The sequence below is a fragment of the Archocentrus centrarchus genome, chromosome 21, assembly GCF_007364275.1.
Source record: "Archocentrus centrarchus isolate MPI-CPG fArcCen1 chromosome 21, fArcCen1, whole genome shotgun sequence".
In the NCBI taxonomy this organism is placed as follows: domain Eukaryota; kingdom Metazoa; phylum Chordata; class Actinopteri; order Cichliformes; family Cichlidae; genus Archocentrus; species Archocentrus centrarchus.
This window is the reverse complement of record NC_044366.1, coordinates 7,970,458-7,996,133: the sequence shown is the minus strand read 5'-3', so window position 1 is coordinate 7,996,133 and position 25,676 is coordinate 7,970,458. Positions and strand designations below refer to the sequence as shown.

Sequence of the window (25,676 nt, the reverse complement as noted above, 5' to 3'; positions counted from 1 at the left end):
AGCTTTGATATTTCAATGTACGTGAAACACAGCGGTGGGGCTCAACTTTAGGGGGCGCTACTGAGGCATTTTGGCGGGCCCTTGCCCGATGCCATTAAAATAATTTTCACCAGGTGTGATGCATGTTCAAAATTTGATGAGTTTTTGAATATGATAAAGCCCCCAAAAAGCAGATTCACTTGCCTGAATAATAATAAGAACAGAGCAATTACAATAGGGCCTTCGCACATTTCGTGCTCTGGCCCTAAAAAGTTAAAGCACAGCAAATATAGAATAAAGAAGAGCCTTATGACATGACTCGCAACTGCTAACAACTTTTTGTTAATATAACACATTATATTATATACTTATTTGTCTATAAACCAGGGATCCTCAAATCCAGGCCTCGAGGGCCGGTGTCCTGCAGCTTTTAGATGTGTCCCTGATCCAACACACCTGAATCAAATGGCTGAATTACCTCCTCAGTATGCAATCAAGTTCTCCAGTCCTGCTAATGACTTCTATATTTGACTCAGGTGTATTGAAGCAGAGAGACATCTAAAAGTTGCAGGACACCGGCCCTCGAGGCCTGGATTTGAGGATCCCTGCTATAAACCAAGCTTCATCACCCAAAGACTTTTTGACTAGGACAGGCCCTCAGTAGCACCATTGCCAGATGCCTGTAAATGTAAAAATGCAGTGTAACAGTAACCTACAGAGAGAAGACTCCTAAACGTCACAAACCGACTTCAGAAATGTCAGTCACACAACTAAAAATATCTCATGTTTTGCTGACATTTAGCTAATTTTAGACACCAACCAAGCTTATGAGTATAGCTTTTCTTTTGTAAGGATGCATTGCTTCAGTTTTCAAAATCGACATTGTTTGAAGCAAAATCATCAAATATTGATGATTTTGGTTTCAGTTGGTGGTTTTAGGTGATTTGAAACTATTAAAAATGGAAGAGAACTTTTATTTTACTCTTATTTTATTCAGATTTAGCCAACTAAGATTTGTTCTGGCAGAGAAAACCCCGTCCTTACGCCATAGCAGATTGCTCTCGGTGGGTGATGTTGACACCATGCCTCAAACCACATGATTCACTGTCCCTTACTGTCGTTCTCTCCTTTTCTCACACACATACACAACAAGGCGTACTTCAGTAATGTGATTGAAAACACGAGCTTTCCCCGTGCAATTAAGTTATTTGTTGATTTTCTTTTCTTTTTTTTTTCTTTTAATCAACTAGCTTGAATGCCAGGTTGTGACATTTCATTTTTTGGAACATTTACAGTGTCTTTGTTGGAAAAAAAATCTGAAAAGAGCGAATGTCAAACTTATAACACATTGAAATATAGTTCCGATAAAGCAAATGCAGTTGAGTCAATTCAGATCCCTTTGGATACAAAAACAGGATAGTCACAAATCGCGTGCTTTGATTAAAAACAAGCACATGTGTGTATTACAGGTCAAAAGGTGCTTTAGATGCAGTCATTTCCAAAGATTTGTTTGATGTTTCAGCAGTCTTACAGTGTGTGTGTGTGTGTGTGTGTGTGTGTGTGTGTGTGCGTGCACGCGCGCTTTATAAGCTCCACTGAGTGAATAACATTTGTGATGTGTAGTGATGTTGTTTTCTGCCTGCGGCAGTGGGCCCTTTCAACATGACTGCGTCATGCCGTGAGTTGGCTGTCACATTTTTCTGGAATGATCTGCATTATATAAGCACTAAAGTACGAGGAATAGCTATGCCAAATTGATATACTGCTACACATGTGTATTTACTGTCGCGCACACACACACACACACACACACACACACACACACACACATTTTCAAATGCTCCAGGTGGTTGCCATACACTCCACTGAGAGCCATACTGCTTGAACAAGTCAGTCAATCAGTATGTCATTTTATTATTTTGAGATTAATGTTCATAGAAGAAATAAACTAGGCAGGTGAGCTTAACAGTCACATTTTCTTTTATATAAAAAAATGCACTTATAATGTTTATTTCACAAATGGTATAAAAGATGGGTGTAGCCAACATAATGTCACCTGTTGTTTTGCACTTTCAAATTTGTGCTGCTGTCATGAAGTTACCATATAGTGATGAAAGAGTGTAAGCTGCACTTGTAAACTCCATGGGTGCAACACACATATCAGCTAATTAGTGCAAAGTAATGCACTGAGAAAATACAATAAGGTCCCTCACCAAAACTGAAGCACAAAATGTCTTGAGTCATAATATTAGTCAGGTAATCCAACATTACCTGGCCGTGTCCAGACACCTGTCAGTCAATGTGGCCACGCCCCTGACTCAGTTATCGAGGTGGATGAGCTATTAAAAAAAATTCATGTCACTCAGAGTTTTTGGAACAGGTTGTAAACACACATTTAAATTTTGAAAAGTTGAGCATTTAACATGGGAGTCTATGGGGAGTCGTGTCCTTGGGAGCCACATCTATGCTGACTTAATTTTTCAGCTCTGGTTGTTGCCCCATAGTTTCTTTTACAGCTTCATAATTTTATTTTGTGGGTGTACTAGAATAGTATATATGGTTTGTTTTTTTTGGTTTTTTTTGCATAATGTATGTTGGTGTGGCCACTTATCACCACGAGTCTGAAACTTTTCATTTTATCTTTTGTCTTTTTAAACCCCTCTTCCCCCAAAAACCCAGCCTGCTCTGAGGAAGAAGCAAAGCAATGTTGGTTATGGGCGTAGCCCATAAAGAACGATTGCTGACCGGAAGCTTCATGAGCCAAATGACCTACTATGTGATTGACCTTCTGGTTTTGAGAGGGCATCGTGGTTCACGTTAGTCTATATTTGTGTCACTGTTTCAGGGTGGCTCAACAGAAACGGAAAATGTACGACTTTGTGAACATTCAGTATATTTGAGCTTTAAGAGAGTAAGAGAAGCATTCATATTCTAGCTGCATTACCTGTGCAGGTAAAATAGCCATGTTGGTGTTTCCCTTTTGCTGTGAGGACATCGATGTTAGTTGCAGGACGTTTATGAAGAGTCTTTTGTTTGTGCCTGTTGTCACCAACAGGGCATTTGGTCTGCTTTTGGTAGAAGACATTTTAGAGTTGGGTGAAGCAGCTCTAGTCATGAAATAATGGTAGACTGTAATCTGATAGCTGCATCTGGACTAAGTTGAGGCAGATGCTTGGGGGGGGGCTATCCACTAGGTATGTCAGTGTGTTACATACTGATGTAGATACATAACACAAGAAAAGCCTTAGCAATGAACAAGGTGTTTGAGGATGTTCAGCAGCAAAGTTTGGCAGGATTCAGCCTTCAGCCTTTACAAACATTTTAGATGCACAAAATTTTTATACAACACTGAACTAAATTAAAAACCTCAAAAGTGCCTTTAAAGATCCTCAGAGTCGAATGGCATTTATTACTTTAGAGATAACGGCAGTTCTTTTTGACACCGCTACCTTGCTTGTGTAACGCATCAAGCTGTTCAGCCATTCTGCCATAGCAAGGTTCCTTCAAGCCTGTGAAGTTTGCTGATAAAATTAGCACAGCAAATTAGCAATGATGAGTCACTCATTATCATCCTTGTGTATGTTGGCAGGAGGTGGGTTGTTGTGGGCTGCTACGCCTGTGCAGGTCTTCTATTTACAGGAAAGCAAGCGTGCTAAACAAATAAAATATATGTGGAAAAAAATCAATTTGTTTTCATGATAAACAGAAGGTTTGCGGTCATAATTATTTTTCACAGCTTTCAACATCTAGATTTGCAGCCTACAGCTGACTAAAGCCAGTTTTGCTGTTATGGTTTCCTGTGGTGTTTTGTGGAGAGAGGAGTGTCATTCTGGAGGTGGTGTTCCATGAAAGTTTTGGCAGGATTTCAAACAAGAGCACTACTTGAGGTAAGCTCCCTGAAACGGAGACAAATGCAGTAGAACAGCTATTTTGTTACTCGGAGCGGCTCTGCTCATTTTGCAGGCTTATCTTTAATTGAAACTGCCTCCTGCTGTTTGTTTGTGACACTCTGCTCTCGGAGTGCTGCACATTAGGGAAACATTTGAGGGTTCTTAACAGAGCTGACAACTGTTTTACCTTGAATCCAGCAGGCTTTTTAAAAAAAAGAGTAATGCTGTTTAGACAATACATAGCTTTTGCTACTTAATTAAAATATGCCTATTTCAGCCCTTTGCCACTCATGAACCATTACCAGAATGTTATTAATATCAACATTTGGGGAAAATAAGGCACTGAAGAACAAGCCCCTCGTTTGCCTGTTCATATTCCCTAAAAACATACGGCCAGTCACGCCACCTCTGCCTTTTTTTGGCTTGATCTAAAACAGACACTCAGTTGTGACGTTGTCAAATGCCAGTCCATTTGTTCCTGCTCAGTCAATATATGAAAAATTGATGTGACAGAATGAAAAATGGCCACTTCTTGAATGTTGCATGTGGAAAATCACAGAAATTTGCTGGCATGTTTAAGTGCACCTCTAAGCAGTCAGATGGTATTATGTATCGTTGGTTGGCTTGAGATAAACACCGCCATACTACCAGAGCAGAATTGACTCTATTTTTGTGGACAAGGTGTCTTGCTTCAGTGGTGGGAACACCTTCCCTTTCCTTCTCCTAAACACTGTTGCTGAGCGAATCTTCTCCTGCGCACCCATATTATTATTATTTTTTAAAACTGTCTCATCTGGGTCAGTGCTGGTGTGTTTTTGTCTGCTACACTGGAGTGAGCATCATTACCTTAGTCTCTCCTTGGGTGATAGGGGAATGGATAGAGAAAGGGTGAAGGCATTCTGAGCAGACCTAGGTGGTATCAAAGTGCACACTACCAAACGGCCTGGGGAGCGCCATCATCAATGAAGCTGAAGCTATGCTCCGGTTGGGTGCTGTCAGAGGTCCAGGGTGAGCACTAACAAGACCTAAAACAACAAAAAACAGCCTTGGCAGCCTATGACCTCATTGTCTGTTCGTGTCAAAAATGTTGCTGTTTGTGTCTGTTTACCTCTGCTTGTTTCTGCCACTGCCGGCCTTTTAGATATTAGTTTGGCCCATTATGTCATTTCCTTTCAGCTCTGCTCTGTGTTGCTTTCTCTCATTCTGCTGTAATAACAAGCATCAGCTGTACAGCTTTATTTCACCAGTGTATCATGAATACACTCTTGAACTGGGGGCATTTATGCAATAAATCACAGCTTCACTTTTTTTGTGCCTGCTCCGTCTCTTTACCATTGTGTCATCATTGCAGTGTGGCTGTAACCCAGTTCATGTTAGGAAACTAGTTATATAAACATGACCCGGGGCATTTTACCACACCAGTGCCAGCCTGCTACAAGCCCTACACAGTACGCAGAGTGCAACCTGTGCACCGATTTCCATTCAGAATTTGGGATTAAGAGTGAAAGTAAAAACCCATGAAAACAACAGAAAGCATGTGAAACAAAGCTTTCTCTCCGGCCTCAGTGAAGTTGAATCTCTCCAGCCCACAAAATGTGACCTAGAAGGTCGCGGCTAGCTAAAAAAGAAACATACGCGTGTGAGTGCGGGTGTATCAGTAGAAAAGGAACACTGTGTCATTGAAGTCCACTCAAGTTCAATGATGGCAAATCTACCCATAATGCTTTGTAATACACCAGAGAGAGAGTCTCTCAGGGCTGCAAATTACCTCTCACATCTGCTGCTACTCTGTTCTACCCAAAATAACACACACACACACACACACACACACATGAGCACCAAATGCCAAGAGAGCGGCGATTTGAATTGATTACGCTGTCATAAGTGAAGTGATGATGTGCTTAAACGGAGATGATTGAGGAAGTTACTCTAATTGATTGTTCTGTCAATCCAGCAAATATGGCTTGCATGTAGATTTTTATATAAAATCATTGCATATTGTGGACACAATGAGAAGTGACGGATGAAGAGAGACAAGTTATTTCATAAATATACAGCATTGTTTTCCTGTTCAGAAGCACATTTTGATTGTAGCGACTCGATCCCTTCTTTCAAACACGCCGAGTTGATGCAGCGCTCAGCACATGCTGGTGGCTCAAATGTCAACCACACAGAGGTGAAATATCGAAATATCAGCATCCAGAAGTCATGTAGTGTGGTGCCATGCCAGACCAGATCTTCAAAGCGGACCCGAGAGGAGACAGAAAACAAAAAGTTAGCCGAGGTGAGTCTAGGAGGCATTTCCCTCTCAAGTTCTAATTTGTTGTTTTCCTGCTGGCAGTGAAGCATCTGTGCCTGACAGGAGAATTTGAAGCAAATGGGGCGGATCTCCAGAGCCACACTTCAGAAGGGGAAATTTCTCCATTGCAAATCTAATGTTGTTTTTGAGGCAGATATTTGGAGAGGGTTTCAGCGTGGATTTGTGGAAGTGTTACCAGCAACCTGGTGCAGTTTAAGAGAAGGTCAATTATAGTACCTGGTAACTAAAGTGGTCACAAGATCAGATAAGGTACCAGCTGTCTGTTTCAGCTCAGAAGCTGTTAGTAATAGTTAATTAATGGATCACATTTGTGTTATTTTGTGATGTTTTTTCAGGAAATGGTAAAGAAAAACTCACCAAACTGAAGTGTTTGGATGAGGCTCTGCTCACACACAGAACAGTAATATTTAAGCTACTGTCACTAGTTACACCACAGAGCAATGTTTTTATGAGCAAATCCCTATTTTGTTTGCACATCACATAGTATGGTGTCTGCAGGATGGCAAACAAGGATGTAAACAATGCTCAGTTTAAAAAAAAAAGTTCAGTCTTGCAAATAAGTAAAAATAAATGCTTTCAGCACATTTCCCTGAATGGAAGAATAGATTGTGTGTATATAACTTTATTTATAAGACTAGTACATGCCCGTGCTACAGCATTGCTTGGCCTGTTCTTGTTGGCAAATTGATATACTTAGTTACATTGTTAAAAAAAAATAAATAGGGGTGGTAGATGTTCGAAAATGGGTCATTCTAGCATGTTGCTAGGTGGTTTCTAGGCAACAGGGTAAAATCGTAATATCTGTTATGCTGTAGGTCAGAACCTCCACGGGATCAAGATGTATGTATGTGCCAAGTTTGGTTGCTCGGCTCCTGATGGTCTAGAAGAAGCAAACACAGATGGAGATTTCGTGTATTGTAGTACTTTTTTATAACCCTTGTGCCAATATTATAACATAGTGGCATGTCCTCTTAAAACCCAGTGGTGACATTTCCCATTTATAGCACAGACCTTTTTTTTATTTAGGTCTTCAACCTCAGTTGCCACTCAGTGTGATCCTGATGGACACATGCTTTAGGTCTTACTTTCAAGGGCTCCATTCAGTTTTTGGTACCTATTGAGCCGAAGCTTTTAAGTTCCATTTCATTCACACTTAAAGAAAGAAACAGTCTGGATAGCAGTGAAATTGTTTTTCAGTTCTTGACCTTTCTCTCTCTCTGCATCCATAAAACACTCAGTTTTACATTTGCATTTGCTCCTCGCACCGGTTTCTCTCTGCCATCAGTTCTCTGCCTTCCTCACTGTCTCCTCTTTATATCTGCCTCCTCTCACTGTCACGGCCTCTGGTTTACCTTCAATGACCAAATGGGCAAATGACATTGAAACCATGCTTAGTCAGCATTTTGCCATCACATTGAGTCATTAGTCCTTCAGCCCACTGTATAGCTGTCCACCAAAGCAGATGACAATGACTTACAGTGAAGGCTGTTTCTTTTTCAAAAGTACAGCACACTTAATAAAATGTGAAATAATAAGAAATCTGATAATAAAAAGAAACATTTTATACATTGGTAAATGCTTTATACCTATTGCCTGTAACACCAGGGCTAAAAAAATATATTTTAAAACTCGATTACAAAGATATTTGGTTTATAAAACTGTTGTTTCCCAGCAGTTTCTTTTTTCTTTTTTTGTGGGTGTGTTTAAAAAGTACCCATTAGCGATGCAGCACTGACTGGAGTCTTTTGGTCCTTCCATCAGAGGCATGTTGGCTGGCAAACTAAAATAGTAACCCTTATGTAACCGTGGCCTTTACCCGGTGAAAAGAGATGTCAGATGCAGTTCTGCAGCATAATGACTTTATACTTTCTCGGAGTGCAACTACTAAGCAAAAAAGAAATGATAATGAGAGAAAAAATAGCAGTGGATTATAAATATCTGTATGTTTATCCTCCAGAAGTGTTGAAATTGTGTTACGTTGTATTCCAAGAACTGATTTTAATTTGGAATATTTTGGATTGCTGGATGAAATAATGGCATTCTACCAAAATAATATGTGTCTTTGAGTTCTGGCAGTTCTTTGTTTGAATGTCTCCTGTAAAAGAAACCTGAAGCCTCTCAGGATTTTGCAAATTGCTTTTTTTAAAAAAAAGAAAGTCTCAGTTTTTGGAATTGCCATGGTGTTTGACATGGCAGACAAACACCCTCCTCTGGGACCTCAGCATTCAGTCATTCAGGACTTACAAGCACTGAAACTGTGTTTGAATAGCATTTATCTGGCTGACAGAAGACTTTCATAAAGAGAGGAAAAAACAATGAGTGGAAACCAAAGAAGCTGGGGGGAGGGATGCCTGGCAGAGGGAAGGGGGCACATCTGCCTGTGACTCACTTGCCCTCTGTGGTTTCTGGCCTGGCATATTGACCAACAGCAAAGCTGCATTACACTTCTTTGCATTTACAGTAGTGCTGTTGCTTTTGGACAGCTGATAAAAAAGAAAGATAAAAGTTAAACACGAATCCCTCTAATTTTTCATTTTGTTTCCTTGTTCTGCTTCAGATATACATGCAGCACTTGGGGGCTTAATAAACTCAGTTACTACTCAAGTTACATTTTAATTCAGGGAGGACGACAGTTAATTCTTGAAATTGACCACAAAGCTCTGACTGTTAGATTTGCTACACTTCATTTATTCTCTGGAGTGTAAAACGCTCGTGTGCACTACTTTCCCTTTCTAGGAAAAGCTCCTACCAGTCAAATAAAGCATCTGTGCAGAAAAATATATTCTTACGCAATCTTCAGTCTTGTGTAGCGACACGTCCCTGAGGTAAATTGTCAAAGATTAATCTGCCATTGTGAAATTTGAGTGTCCATTCAATTGAGTTTACAGATAAACAGATGAAGCCTATGAAAGAAACTTTTAAATGTCTAAAGACCGCTCATTTCCTGTGGAAACTGAATGTTGCATTGTTTGCATCTAAAGTGTGTGTTATCCTCCCAAAGACAGCGAAGTCTTCCCACAGATAGTTCTCTTTTTACCAGGTGAAAACCATAACCTATTTTACTAGGTACACAGATTTTATAATATCATCCCATGCAATGTAGGACTCACACACTCACAAGTGTGAACACAACATGCCGTGGCCTACTTTTTGAGTACCTCTGTTGTAATCCTATCTGCGACCAGTGAATAGAAGCGTTGTGGGAAAGCCTTAACTACCATTGTACAACTGAATGGCTGAAAGAAAAAGAGGTTGGAGAGGCTCTGCAGGATGGATTTAGTCGCCATCTTGGAAGTGGTTAATTAGCTCGTACTCCGCATTCCTATCCAGTGAGATTAAACCGTGTCGCCGTATCATGCAAGTGTATGCAAACATACACAAACAACCATTTAGGCATTCCCCGATAATTACACCGACCAATTCTCAAGCATTTTGTCCTGAAGTAGGCGCATGCATGTAAAGTTCTGTCTCTCACGTCTTCGGTTCCAGAGAATGTAATGAGGGATCAGGTGGCAGTACTGGATACTTGCTCTGGGCGGTGGCAGTGCAGATGTTACCTGGTGGCTCTACACTTCCCTCTGTGTGTGTGTGTGTGTGTGTGCGCCTGTGTGCGTTTGAGATTGTGAACCAGCTGTGATGGCCAGCTGCCCACTTCGCCAAGGCCTTGGCAACTCCCCAGATGGCTGACCCAGATAGACACTCAAAGAGAGGAGAAGAACACACACAAGCACTCTCTATGGTGCACAAACACACACTCATTTGTACACCTGCGTAGGAACCCATCACACAGAGATGTTTGTGCAGTCCCACCAGAGCAGGTGATGAAGGATAGTATGAGAGTTTTTATGGCATATTTTTGGGGTGTTCTCAAACTTTCCTGATGCAGCAATGTTTCACGGCGTTTTTTAAAAGTTCTTGTATGAGGCAGTACTTACGAGTTTAGCGAGTTCTTGCAACAGTTTGCACATTAGATAAAAATAACAGAGTGACTGTCAGCAAAGATTTTTCCTCATTTCCCATGATGATATCCAGTCCATAGGCAAAAAGATGGAAATAATTCAGCATCAATAAAAAGCAGCATCTTTTAAAAGATGCTGCTCACATCACTAGAAAAGTTCAAAGTGAGAGTATTGAGCTGAGTCAATACAAAAGGTCACAGAGTCATTTAATAAGTCAGATGCCTGACAGATTGTGTCAGTTCGTTCAAACCCTAAAAATAACAGCGTTCCCAGACAAGTGGCTTTTTTTTTTTGCTTGTGCAGCTAATGACTGTGTTGTTGATGTTCTGTAGTATACCTTCTTAGGGTTGGAGGCTGGGTTTATCTTCTTTTGATCTTAACCTTATTGGCACCCTGAACCTAAAGTAGCTTGATGTCATATAGCTGCTCTCCAGAGTGTCCTTCATCCTAAAGTTGGATAAACTCCAACTCCATCAATAGAAGTTCTTCTTCTGCCCTTAAAACCTGCTGCTACCTAGATGGAGCTAATATTTTTGTTTTTCAGTTTGCAGCTCCACTTTGGTCAAACTCATTTTCAAAAGCAACAGGCTGCGATGTACCAAACCTTTTAGAAAAACTTTGGCAAGGTCATTAAAAGAAAGTTTTGTTTTTTTAAATTATATTTTAAGGCAAGTACTGTTGTTACAACTTGTCAAGATTAAATCCATAAAAACAAATCAAAGCTGCTTTAACCGCAAGGGGTGTAAGATCAGAAAATCAAAGTACTAAACAGCACGTATAACAAAAGACCTGTCAAAGCTTTTCTTCTGGGTAGTGACTAAAAATTCCTTGAAAACTGTGGGTGACCGTGGCTGCCCACCTTGGCTTTTCTTTGTGTAATTGTAGGTGTTTTTCTGCAGGGATGTGTGTGTGCATGTGTGAATGTGAGTGCAGTCATTATCTTCAATGTCACACTGCATTGCGGTGCTGTAAAAACCCTTTCAGTGAGTGAGTGTGCGAGTGTGTGTTATATAGTCAGCCCAGGAGTTTCAGGGCTGGCTGATGCGATGGTCTTACTGGAATTTAGATTAGGGTGACAATTAAATATCTTTTTTTTTTCCTGTGACCTCCAGTTTTTTTCCCTTAAGACAGGAAAGGGAAGTTTATGTTGTCAACATGGGCCCGCAGCAGGGTAGAGAGCTAAATAGGCTGAGAAATTAGACTCATTCATCATAGGAGAAAATGCTGATGTCTCTTCTGTATCATATAATAATGAAAAGGACCATCAAATGAGAAACATTTATATATTGCGGTTGACCAAGACGGGAAGCAGGCTAGATGTTGTGTTGGAGTTTATGAGAAACAAACTTGTGTGTTTTTGTGTTTGCGGGGGCAGACAGTGTGCGCGGATAGTCTCGAGTGCACTGTTTATCATCACATCAATTTACTGCTAAATCATCCTTGAGCGTCCTTTAAAGGATCCACTGCTCATTGTCAGAGTTTCTGAACTGCACTGTCGGATTATTCGTGTTGACATCTCGTGGCTCAAGTACGCGTGAGGTTCACGCAGGGGTATCTGAGCTGTGATCTGACCTATCAGTACATTGATCTGAATATTCCAAAAACACCTTCACGAGCAGCCTACCTGCAAGTGGAACTCTGAACACCCAACCTGGAATTGTGTGTGTGTGTGTCTGTGCATGTGTGTGTTTCTGTTACAGTGTGTAAATCTTTTTAGGACTTCCCTGAGATTGCTGTCAAAATGTTGCCTGTAGCAACTCAGCTGAGCCAGAGTTGACACGAGAAACAACATGACAACTGTGGAACGAAATCAAAATAGCTCAGCTTTATTGGTATTCGGTGGGGCACCTTTTTTAAGCCGGAGAAGCGTAGGACTTAGAGGAGACGTGATGCATTTTGTCACAGGTTCTCTGATATGTGTGTAATGACATCTGCCTCAGTGTGTATTTGCTTGAAATATATATAGACTCTAGAAAATGGAGTATAGCACCTAATAAACAGTCATCTCAGCTTGCCCTTTGAAAGCAGCCTTTGTGGCTTGCAGTCTGCTGCCCTTCTCCCACTCTTGTTGGTTTTGCCCTTCAGGTATATTTCTTGCCAGAAGGGCAAACACAGAGCTGCCCATTGTTCTCATTGTGCTAACTTTGACCACGTACACACACAAACACATGCAACTGCTGGTCAAGCTCCAGACAAAAAAACCCAAAGCCACAAGCAGTGGAGCGGATGCGTCCCAGGCAAAGAGATTGAGGGCCGCTTAAGTAAAGGACCACACCCAGTAGTGGGAGCTGATGGTAGGCTTGGGAACTAGAGGAAACTCCCATAGGAAGAATTAAGTCATTCCTATTTACAGGGCTTCTTATTTAAAAAAAAAAAGAAAGGGGGAAAAAAAAAAAGCATCAGACTCCTGTTCTGTGAGCTGAGCAATAAAATATAGGAGCTGATAAGTGATTTTAAAAAAGCCAGTGAGTAATCAGAGTTTTGGAAGCTGCTTGAAGTCAGAAGATTATTTTAGCTTTCTGTTTTGTTTATAGAAAATTCATGTGCTGTTGTGTGGTACTTAGATGTGTGTGTTCCTTTATGTGTATTCCCTCACATTAGGGTCTAATTTTAGAGAAGGCAACCACCTTCTCATTTGGCTTCTCGTTCTCGCTTATCTCTGCCTGCATCCTGCCAGTATTTTCGTCTTTCAGTGACGCCACACTAATTTCACTGAAGCTTGGTGCTATTTGGCTAATGTGATGTGGTTTGCTGCATTGTGTTATTTATTTATTCTTCCACCTGAATTTGGTATTTTCCCACACAATGCAGTTTTTGTCATTATGACTCTCACTGTTGGTGAAGGTGAAGAGGCTATTTGGCTTCTCTGATGCACATGGAGCTACCAGCTGCTGTGTCATCTGCTTCAGCAGAGGCTCATCAAAAGGGCACAACAAACATGAAAGTTTAGGCAATCCCCTGCAGATTTGACATCCATGTTCTCAGTGCTAGCAAACTGATACCCTTTATCAAATTGCTGTAAAAATGCAGGCAATTCTGTACAGTAATGTGCCCAATATTGTAAATGTGATGGATTTAATAAAGAAATAAGCCTTGGGATAGACAGGCAACCTGTCAAGTGGGATGGATGGATGGATCGATATTTCTGGCAAGCTGCTGCACAGTGTTGCATTATACAGCAGTACTTTATAGTATTAGTCTGTCTCTGTTGCTTGAGTGGAAAACATGGGCATATCTTCTGATTCTGAAAAATGAAGCCAATGCCCAAGTGCCTAAACTGGCATTCTATCTTAAGACCACCAGATGGCGATAGCTGTGGTTACAAAGAGACTTGTGGTCCTATAGAAGTCTGTGGGGAAAACGGCTTTCTGGCTTGAACATTGTAAACACTTTCCCGAAGAGTTTATTGGCTCAGTCACTCCTTTTGGGTCACATTGAATAAAAAAATTAAGTCTGTTCTCTAAATCGTGGTCATACTATGTTTCAAAATAAAGGATTTCCCGTGATATGCCCATTGGCTATCGACATGTGATTGACAAGGCATCGACCAATGAGTGAGCTTTTTTCACACTCAAACCCGCCCCTCCTTGTCACATCTGTTTTTTGTTTTTGTTTTTAAATCAAGATGAAAACAGTAATCTCAATGAATGACATCACAATAAATCATCTGAGCAATTATTGAGGTGTAAAACTTTATAGGAATATAAGGGAAAATGTGCAGTTTAGCACTGCCGAGCACAAAGACTCATGGCAATTTAAATGTTTGTGTCTAAATCAATATTTTAGCAGTGTTTGTTCTGTGTTAGTTGTGGGTTTTTTTCAGCGTTTGTTTTGCTGAAAACTGTGTTCAGGTTTAACTAGCAAAGGGCCGCCACCATAAGCGAGACTCCCAAATTAATTAATCACCTCCAGCCAGCGTTCATCTTCTAGTTATTAAAGTGTCGAGTGCATTCCCGTATTCAGACGGTGCAAGAAGGGGTGGAAACAAAAGCCAACATCCTGTAATTGTTTTGGAAGGACAAAAAAGCTGAATTCAGGGTGCATAGACTGTGGGCCACGCAGCTTAAGTACCTGCTCAGCATCAGAAGTGGTGTTATAGACCAAACTCCACGGGACTTCAGTGCAGTTTGCAGTTATAAACTGTGATAGAGATTACAGTGGGAACACTAAAATAACTGCATGATGGCAGCAAAACCATGTATTAAAGTGTACTGTATTTCTCACAGTAAGAAACTGTTATGATTACAGTAACTGTACTGTAAACAGTATTGTGCTGCTAGTACTTTAGTGTAGTTTTACAGGGAACATGGTCGCAGTGTAGGTATGAGTGTAAGCTCAGTTACATGATCCATTACTGCTTCCTCATGCCACCAGCTGTTTGATGGAGTGCTGATAGTGTCTATATGACGGCCCAAATACATTACTTGGTAATATTAATATAAATTCTAGTCTTTGAAATGTATTATTTTTTTATTTAACAAAGCAGTGGAGCTGATAAACCATGGCACACCATCCTTGAAGCCTTGCATCAGCAAATATACATGTATAGCAACTTTATATTCTTGCATTGTGAATTCTGGCTGAGCATTCACAGCCCTGACACGTGGTCCCTTGAGGCGTCTTTTATTGAGCATCACAGAATCCTTCCCATAAAACAGTGCTCAGAATATGAATCTGAATACAGAACAACAGAAATCAGAGCCGTGCACGACTTTTTTTTTAACTAAAATGCTGATTTAAAAAAAAAAAAACTCTTCAGCCAGGTTTTGACGACTTTTCACAGCAAATGTTAAAAATGTTCCCTGCATTAAGCATGTGGGCAGGCTGCTGCCTTCGCATTTGTGTAACTTTTTTTAAAGTGCTGGCAGTCATCGGTGCATGTGTCATTTGTGTGTTGTCAGTGCCTTCTGCTCCAGCCTGTGCTTTTTAACTCAGACTGTCATTGTTCTTACACTTCCACACACTGACACCTGGGACAGGGCGGCCCCCATGTTAGTCGATGGAGGAGAGGCACTCTCATTGGTTCAGAGATTTGACTTTTCTTTTAGTTCAAGCAGAAAATGTGAGGGGATTTTTAACGCAGCATACTCATCAAAGCAAAAAAAGAAAAATAAATCAATCAATTATTCCCTCTGTGCATGTTCCCTGTGTACATACAGCAGAACAATAATCTTGTAGCAGTGCTACCCTCTGCTGGACAAATAGAAGTAAAACAAAAACATTTCCAGGCTGTCATCGTGGAGAAAAACTGCGCACGGTGATCCGGCTTTTATCTCCCATGAATTTTTTACAGACAGGCGCACAATCAATCTCAATACGACAACACATTCAATTAAAGGCATTAATTAAAACGTGGCTGCGTGTGTGCATGTGTAGCAGAAGGAAAAGGTAGGTCAAAAGGAGGGGTAGCTGCTTAATGGCTTATCAGGACCCTGGCTAGACTGTGTGTGTGTGTGAGTATGCGTGTGTGTGTGTGTGGCCAGCGGTTACTGAGCCATTGACCTAATTTTTGGCTGAAGACCGAGAGTTGAGGTTTACAGTCACGCACTCCTCATATCACGCACGGTCGACTGATTTTCTGTTTCTCTTTCATAAACCTTTTTTTTTCCCACAATGAACCTCTCAGACTTAATTATTGCCCAGTCTAGCATCTAAACGATTTTTACTTTTTTGCCATTTTTCTGAGCACACCTGTCAAGCCTATCGAACCGCACGTGTTATTCTCCATGCACCTTCTGATCCTGACTCCACTGATCAAAGGGCTGCAGTAAGAGCCCCCCCCCCCAAAAAAGGAAAAAAAAAACTGTCTAAAACTAATCTCTCACACACAATCTCTCCCTCTCTCTCTCTTTCTTGGCAAACTCTGTTCACAAGCTGGAGTGTTACTTTAGGAACGTGACTTCCTCACAAGGCAATGAAAGTCCGCTCCTCCTGCCTGGACATTTTTCATCTGCCTTCACATTCAGGTATTCAGGCGCCGCAGAACACGCTTTAATCTCCGTGTTAGCTTTTCACTTGGTCCTCCACAGTGATGTGAGATGACTTGCTTCAGCGCAAAGATTAAACACGCTGGCAAAGTTTCGTTTTTCAAATAGCAAAAAAAAAAAGAAAAAAAAGAGAGAGAGAGAGGCAGGGCTTTTCTAGAAAACTCATCAGCATCTGAGGGCACACTCTGAGGTTTGTGTTTTCTGTTTTTCTCCGGATGTTGATTACTGTAGTTGGGTGGCTCATTTGTTTCCTTTTGCTTTGAACTAGCTTGTTAGCTTGATGGGTTTTGGTTTGGTTCCACTTTTTAATGAGGCATGCTGATGAATGCCAGTGAGCATACAGTATACATGTAGGATGTCGACATACTATTTCACCCCCCTTTTTTGTGGTGTCCACCTTAGTTGGTGTTTGTATAACACTGCACAGTGTAAATCTGTGTATAGTAATTTTTTTTAGTGTACTTGTTATGTCTAATTATGGAATAATTAAAGTAATAATAGTACAAGTTGGCTAGTGAAATCCCCAAAGCCACTGCTAGTCATAGTCAAGCAGCTACACTCGCGCTGAACTCTGCATCCCTGGAACTGTCTCTTACATTTAGATGAACAGCTTCAGAATGACTTGGGGAAAACAAAATAAAAAAAAAAGGTTCACATTGAGTCTATTTTTAGAGCTTTGTGCTTTGTAGTGTTCTGTGAGTACATGCATGAACCGACAGATGGGCTCACCACAGTAGCTTGGATTTTATCCCTGTAAAACTGTTTAAGAGGTTGTTTTTGTCAATGATCGTGTTTTTCTGTCAAACCACGGCAAAGGCCACCAGGAGTTCGGCTGTTATTTGAGTTTGGAATGCCTTTAAATTCAACCGCAAAGTACTGGCTGCCTAACCGCAGCCTCTTTCCCCCTGTCCATTCAGTACGCGCTGCAAATGCCAAGACAGAGAGCGAGGGAGAGCAGTGGGTAAAGTCTCTGCCTGTGGAACAACATGTGCCTCTGCGGAGCGTGCACCGAGTCTCTTCTAGCCCGTCTGCAGCTCTTTGCAGAGTCTCTGTAAACTGAAAATACTGAAGGAAGTGGACTGACTAGTCTCCTGTTCAAAAACACCCAGCAGAACAGAAAACAGTCACGCAGCCGGGGTAGTTGTGGTGAAACTTGGCCAGCTGTAGTTATGGTTGGCTTGTACACAGAAGCATGAATGAAATTGCGTCTGGAGTATATTTATGCTCACCATCTTTCTCATTCTTTCCCCCACAGCCCTCATCCTCACTCTGTTGTCTGACTTTCTGCTTGTTGGTCGGAATTTTATTTGTTTTTCTTTTCTTCATATTCCTGACAGGCAAGCATCTACCCATCCAACCATCCATCCATTTTTTTTTAAAGCCATTTTTTACAGCCGGGGTCATAGAGAGGCTTTTTGCTTTGACACTACAAACCACTGCTGCACCAAAATGTCCAGAATCTGTTTGAAGGTTTTATATTGAGCAGTGAGGAGCACGAACCTCCCCAACTGTAATCAGCCTCCCATGTTAAAAGAGCTTACTTTGGGATTACATTTTCACTTATGTGGTTTATATGGGAGGATTTTTCTTGTCTCCTCACCTTTCCTCTCTCACTCTGGCCTCCTTTGCTTTATATCTTTATCTTATGTGCTCACTCACTTTCTCTAGATCTTTTTTTTTTTTTCCATTACCCTTCTTCAGTTTTTATGGGTCCAATACTAGTAGCTGATATTGGCCAATCAGATTATATAGATTCACACATATATCAGGTAATGTGGTGTTTGATATTTGCTGATAAAAACCTCAAACGTTTACAATGCTCTCAGCACTCTCAGCATATCACACAGACTTAAAATTAACCTTGTTTTTGATTTTTTTTTTAAATCCTCACTGATTTACCTAAGCCTAACTTTTAAACACTTGAGTGCTTACATTACATGTTGATAAATGTCATTAATGGTGAAAGCAATATTGCAGAATATGTTCACACACAGCTTTATCATTAGAGCATATGTAGAACCTTACAGTGAGATTTATATCTAATGCAAGGAGTGCACCATAGACACTGATTTAAAATTTTTCCCTTTCATATACTTCATACTTACTGGGTTACTAGGTGCACCTTGCTCATACTGGGTCAGACCCCTTCTTCTTCTGCTGTTATCTGTAATTTTATGTAATTTTAGCCTCAGTTTCCTGTTCTTAGCTGACAGGAGTGGCACCCAGTGTGGTCTTCTGCTGCTGTAGCCCATCTGTTTCAATGTTTCAATGTGTTGTGCGTTCAGAGACGGTCTTCTGCATACGTTGGTTGTAACCAGTGGTTATTTGAGTTACTTTTACCTTCCTGTTACCTTGAAGCCTGGCCATCCTCCTTTGATAACTGGCATCAACAACGTATTGTTGCTCAGAGAATTGCCGCACACTGGATATTTTCTCTTTTTTGGATCATCTTCTGTAAACCCTAGAAATGGTTGTGTGGGAAAATTCCAGTAGATCAGCTGTTTCTGAAGTGCTCAGAGCAGCACATCTGGGACCAACAACCATTCAAAATCACTTAAATCACCTTTCTTCTCCATTCTGATGCTTGGTTTGAACTCCAGCAGGTCATCTTTACTTTAATATATATATATATATATATATATATATATATATATATATATATATATATATATATATATATATATATATATATATATATATATTAGGGGTGGGACTCGATTAAAAAAATTAATCTAATTAATTAGGAGCTTTGTAATTAATTAATCGAAATTAATCAAATTTTAATCACATTTAACATGATAAATTTTAATTTAAGTTTGGGTGATGAATATGCATGAGCTTAAACTTCAAAATTTTGTTTATTTTCCCACCAGTCTACTACACAGACCAACGAAGGGTGGAAGTGCTCCTGTGATAAGCAAACTCCTGAAATTAAAGTTAAGCATCGTAACTGGATAGTTTTAGTCAACATTAATGTCTCACTTAATATAGTTGGAAATTAATCATTCGCTCAGCCGTATTTCTTGTTGAAATGTGTTATGCTTGTTTTAACAGCTTATTTTGAATTAAAGACTTAAAATTAAACCACAAAAAGGAGCAAAAGTTCGTTCTCCGTTTAACCAGCTGCTTTTGTTGCTAGCCGACATGAGCTACGCAGAGGTGAGGGCAGGTGACGCTGATATGAAGGCTAGCCGCTCACTTCCAGCCTTTGCGGTCTTCGTGGGCTGCGAAGGACGTGGTCCGGGTCCTTCGAAAGGTGCGGCCCCTGAATTTTTGACATCGTGTGTCGATATAATCTGTATGCCTGGAACTCGTGCACTGAGAAACGTTCCACGGTGCAAAGTGCGATTAAAATGCGTTAAAATTTTTAATTCGTTATTTTCGCCGTAATTAATTAATCGAAATTAACGCGTAAAAAAAAAAAAAAAAAAAAAATATATATATATATATATATATATATATATGCATGCCTAGTTGCTCCCATGTGATTGGCTGATGAGCGTTAATGAGGAACATAATGGGGTGATTGCTTATTAACTTTCCAGTCAATAAAAGTAGTTATTAATTATTAAAAAAATTACAACTTGAACAACAGATATGCCATTACCTATTTATCTGAAGGCCATTATCAGCGATTATATTGGCTGACAGATTTACCAGTTTGGCTCTAGCATTGATGTGATCGGGCTTCAAAATTTTACATCAGCTTAAGAAACTTATTAAAATGAAACATGCAGCTGAGGCTGACCACTTACAGTTTGTGCAATTTAAGATCAGTGATTTAAGTACCAATTACAGAGATCACATTTCCATGTAAGGATGTAGTTTTTTGCCAAATAAAATGTCAGGAAGCTGTGAAACAGTCCAGTGACTGACAAAATTGAGTCTTTTAGCTAGACGAATAGTCACCTAAGCCCATGTTCCATCCAGAATGTGGGTCTAGGTAACCATCCAGGAACTTTTTGGAACAGTTGAGGGAAGACGAGCTGATGTGGAAACAGCTAATTTGAGAGAATGAGTCCAGCATATGTATCTTTTCTCGTTCTCTGCCACTAACTTGGTTGCACTGTTTGCACATCCTTGGCAGAGAATCCACGGTCAGCAAAATTACTGTCATTTAGTAAGCTATTCTCTTTCTCTCCACCAGATTTTTCCAGTCACAGACAACACGACGGCCAAAGGTAAGCGTTTCTGCCATTCCCATTCCTTCCATTCTTTGTCTGCCTCTGTACACGGTGCATTTTGTGGCCTAATATAGACTTGTATAAATTTGTCAACAAACCTAACATAGCTTTAAACTCCCATCATAAGTAAGTCAGAGTCAGTATAGTTTTAGGCATTAGTGGCTGTTCTGTGGCTTAAAGTGGTTTTTGGACCATCACACGTGCAATTACAGGAGATGGGCACTAGAGGGGGATAGCGTATTTCTTCTTTCACAGTTACATCTCATCCTTTCACCTGGTGAGCTTCCCTGTTATTGGGGAAATACAAGAAAATGTAAATCTTAAAGAAGGAGCCAGGTGGGTAAGGTGTCAAGTGGCAAATGATTTTAACATTGCAGAGGTAACTTTATTAATATTAGCTTATTTTAATGTTATGTGTGCACACATGTTTGCGTTATATAGTTAAACAGAGCACAGAAAAAGTATGATGAACTGTTAAGTAAATGGAGGAAGTCGGTGGATGACATCGCTGCTTGTTGGAGATGTCAGTTACTTTGAGCTGGAATTACACAGGTAGAGAGTTTGCTTGCTTCTGGTTTATGTGTTAAGTCTTATCCATCTGAAAACACGAGTCTCTCTCCTCAGCTTGTCCCCTCCTCCTTTTTTTTTTTTACACTCTACTCCATCGCCTCCCTCCTCCGACTACTGATAGGGTAGACATGGAGTCAACAGAGGAGAGAAGCGGCAAGGAGGAAAGGGAGGGAGGGATGGAGAGAGAGAGAGTTTGGATATGAGGGAAGGACTAAAGTAGAAACAAAGAAACACTGCAGGTGTGTGGAGTTGAGCATTCTTCATGTCATTAGCTTGAAAACACTGGGCCACAGCTTGTGAACTGGACGAGGGTGAAGGTGAAGGACAGGTAGACCACGTGTATGAGTTCCCAGCCGAAGTTTAATTTGATCCTGTTTTAACGAAGAGCTCGGTCAGAGTTAGGCAGCTGTTTAGTGGAATTTATAGCAGCGTGTATCAAGTCATGGCCCTTCTCACCAACGGCGCACAGAGTCTGGGCTCCTATTACTGCCTGATCCGACGCAGGTTCAAGAGGAGGCGCAAGAAACGCTCCGAACGCAAAGGTAACCCACAGAGTGGAAGTTCCCAGACTGGCACTGATGCTGAGCTGGCTTGTTGTAGCTCAGGCAGCAAGAGAAAATTGTGCACTTGATGTAATAAATCATTTACTTTAAGTTTTCTGTCAAATGTTAAATTAATAACATCACCAGACTGCTGTGAAATCTCTTCTTCTCTCTGTGTGCAAACGGGGCACAACAAGCTTTTTGGCTTCTTTCTGTTTCTATGCATGTCTGTAGAGTAAGTCTGCATATTTTAAACTTCAAATGCCTTAAGTTTTTTTTTTTTCCCCTGGAGTTTAATTTTAAAATCAAGTATTTGTCTATAAATGCGCCTCCTTATCAACACGTGCATTTGGTCACAACTTGATGATTTAAAATGTGGCTTTAGAGAGGTTACTCTTCCTTTTCATTTTTGTGTTATGTCAGAAACACCTTTAAATTTCTTTAGATATTTCGGTGCTATATTTGTTGCAGAAATAAAAATATCCTTGCACAAAGTATAAGTGAGCATATAAGATATTTGAGCTATTGATTATTGACATTCACATATATAATTGGACAGTAAAAAATAGTCCTGTTTTCATCTTGTGTTTACAAACATATGTTGCAAGCCAGAAGCACAATTCTCCTTCTTCTCCTTCTTCTTCTTCTCATTATTATTGTTAGTTATTTTTCCAGCTTTTTAGCTTTTATTGACAGGCAACAAGATAGACAGGAAAGAGCAAGATTTATAGAGAGTGCATTAGAAATCCATCTTCTGCAGTTTTATAATGTGACTGTCCTCTTGTTTTATTTATTTATTCTCTTTTTTTTTTTTTTAGCATAATCTAAATGTGAAATTGGAGATTTTCCTCCCTGCATAGTTCATAGAACATTTTTGAGGAATTATTTAAATGCATTAAAAGTAGATAGGTGGTTTCTTCTTTGCCCTGGATCTCATCCTTCCCCTCTCCCTTTTTCTGGGCGAGACAGGTCCGTGTCTCTGTGTAATTGAAGTCGAGTGACGGGAGCCCCGGAGGCTCTAAAGCTTTTCTCTCCTGAGTTTGCTGCTCTGCTCTGGGGATTAGCCTAACAGCAAAGGTAGTAATTACTTAGGTGGCCACAGCTCACTGGCAGTATTAGCCATGTCTCAGCCACTTGCTTTGACACCCACCATCCTCCGTTACCCCCACCCCGCACCCTTCACCGAGTCAAGTCCATTCATCCAAGTAAATCCACCACTGCTGATGCTGCATTTTTAGCCTCCGATTTGCTCACTCGGGGCCCTGCTCACTCAGAGTGACTCCGTCCATCAGTATTACACAGGTCTGTTTTCTGCCTTTCACTCTCTCTTATCACCATGGGAATGAAAGTGGCACTTTTTTCGCCAGACTGAGGAAAGCGATGACTAAGCAGGACTTTGGCCCAATGTTGCCCCGCTTGCTCTCTTAGTCAGCTCTAATGCCCCGAACTGGAAGCCTCCCGATAAGTTGCTTAGTACTTGAGTTCCTCAGTGTCCCAAGGGTTAGCAGCTAATGCTAGCTGAGATGATGAGCTCACACACTTAGTCGCGACAATCATCAGTAGAAAAATTGACACTGAGTCAAGAAAATCTCTTTGCTCGGTTTGACAGAAGGACACTTCCTTACTCCCACTGATTAGGTCAGCCCGATGAGTGTCCACATCTCTGTAACAGTAATCCACACTAACACTGCAGCCCTGGAGAAAATGTATTATCTAAACTTATTTAGTTTCAGTAAAAATTTAATTAAAAAAAAAAAAAGTGCATTAGCTTATTTGGAGATTTTTTTTTGCATTAGTGTAACAAGAGACTGTAGTTAAATATTTAATTTCAACAAGAAAACAGTTTAAAAGACGCCTGTATCAGACCTGCGTGTACTGACTCCTTAGCTGACATTGCACAGTTCATGTCTACTTCTTGTCCAGCAATTTTTATACACCCTCAAACCTTTTCACAGCAGAAGTTTGGACTTGTCACAGTAGGAGGAACAGAGGAACTTAATGGCTGTTGACCGGAACACTGGCTCTGTTCAGTTCCACTGTCGATGTAAAACATGATAGTGTGACAGACAGCTTATACTCTGAAGCTGAAACTCTTAAATTGAACTGAGCCAGCTTTAATTTTATTGTATATCTGTGACGTGCACAAATGCGAAAATGCCCGACTGAGGAGTACTTATACGGGTCCTTTCAGTTTATGACTGGCATGATTTCCACTTGTGGGTGGAGGGTAGGGAATCACATGAGATGACTGGACTCAGTAACACAATAAGACGGATAAACTGGTGATTTTCCCCCACAGGTGCAACAAAGCTAACTGAAGACTGAAATTATGTGTTTGTCTGTTTGCACACACTTAAGCTGTTCTGAGAAAAGTCATAACTGAAAACACCTTCGTGGTTGTCTTTTGTTACCTACGTTAATGATCCACCTATGGCTCAGTTTTAAACTGTGCATCCCAAACACATGTTTTACTTATGTGAGTCTGTAGTTCTGGCTTTGTAATTATCAAACGGTGCTACCTATATCTTCTTGTTGAGAGTAGGTTTAGAACAAGAAATAACAGTAATTTGTGATCTAATGATGCCTCGTGCAGTTTTTTGCTGTGATTAATGAATTTTTAGAGAGTATTACAGATTAAAAAAAAATAATAAGCAAGTGAGTAATAAGTATGAAGTGAAAGTATGCATTGTGCGGAATATCTGGTGTGCTAGCAGATTTGTAATCTAGTACCTAGTTGAGATGAAGCTTTTTGTTAACTACATTTGCTATGCAATAGCAGTAATTTAGTCTGAGTCTGATGCTGCAAACTGATCGAGTCAGAAGCTCAAAAATATGCAGACGTTTTGTGTTCTGAGATATTTACCCTGCAAAAAAAAAGAAGAAAAATAGCAGACCAGTACACCAGGATCACCACCTTCTATGACTTTAATAAAATGTAAAAGAGGTCCTACAAAATCACTGTTCAGTATGTTGGTAGATGTTTTTTAATCTACATTTTTTCTCAATAAATCTACAAGATACAGTCAGAAAATTTTAAAGGTATGAAGCTGAGATCTAAATAAAGTCTGTGTTTGGATCTGAGTGTGAGCCAGCTTATTTGTAATAAGTCAGTAATGACCACCGAGGAGTGCTCTTGGGTATGAATTATGGGTATTTGAGCTGATACTGGTAATTCTGCAGCAAGATGGGCTTTAATGAATGTTAATAGAAACACCTGTGCTTTTCCTACAGTGACAACTCAAAACGTCTGCAATGGAAATAAATCTGCTGAAGAGATTAACGGTGTAGTCTTTGCTCTTTATAACTCACTCATGCGTTTTATGGTCATTTTTATCCAGATATTTTGTCACTTTTTCTTTAAAGTGATCCTCTTGGTTTTTGCAGTTGTTGTATTTGTACTGTGTAATTCTAAAAAATGCATTATTTTTCATGCAAACAGCAACTGCAAATATATGGGAGGACTTATATTTATTGATGGCATTACCGCTCACCATGTAAATGTGCCTTTGCTTTGTAAGTGAATACAGTGCACAGTGACTTTCAAAATGCTGAACTTAAGCATATCTTCCAAGTGATAAGTTCTTCAATGCATCTCTCATAAATGTGCCAAGCCATGACACTTGCAGACGATGCTTTCCAATGGGCCGTATATGAAATATGGAAAATGGGGAACAGAGGCCTTTTCTGCCGTGCCAGCAAAATCTCCAAAATGAGCTTTTGCAACTTGAATAGGGGGGCAGAGAGGGGGGTATCAGCACTGCCTGATGCTTACTATCCATCGCAGTGGAAGAGATTTTGCATGCAATGGGACTTCTTTCCTCTTGGATAACCTTACAGTCTTATTTTCTCCCTGTTCTATTATTTTTATGCTTTTATTTACTTCAATCATTTATCCATACATTTTTTACATTAGATATGTTAAAAGTTCTCATTGCTATTTTTAAAAGTCAGTATCCTAATACTGAACACAGTTTCTTAATGTTTTCCTTTGATATTTATCTAAGCTGCATGTGCACAAAAAAAAAAAAAAAAATTGATTTGCAGCCTCTGAAAGAGCTCTGACAAACTGATTATTATTTGACAACGGTACCAAAGGAATTCAAATAGAAAGCACGGTTGCATCCATTTACCACACAATAAAAAAAACCAAAAAACTGTTGATTATGAGCAGTGCTTCATTTAGCACCACAAACACAGCAGCACTCTGTCATGATAAGAAATGAGTTGTGTCTGCCTGTCTCAGTG

The 25,676-nt window shown here is 40.2% G+C and overlaps 1 protein-coding gene across 1 annotated transcript in view; it reads left to right on the top strand.

Moving 5' to 3' along the window:
* Positions 1–25,676, top strand: part of adarb1b (adenosine deaminase RNA specific B1b) — a 138,288-nt gene that overhangs the window by 68,082 nt on the left and 44,530 nt on the right. The window contains exon 3 of the mRNA XM_030757600.1: positions 20,283–20,316. The gene's annotated coding sequence lies outside the window, so the exon portion shown is untranslated. The remainder of the gene's footprint in view (positions 1–20,282; positions 20,317–25,676) is intronic.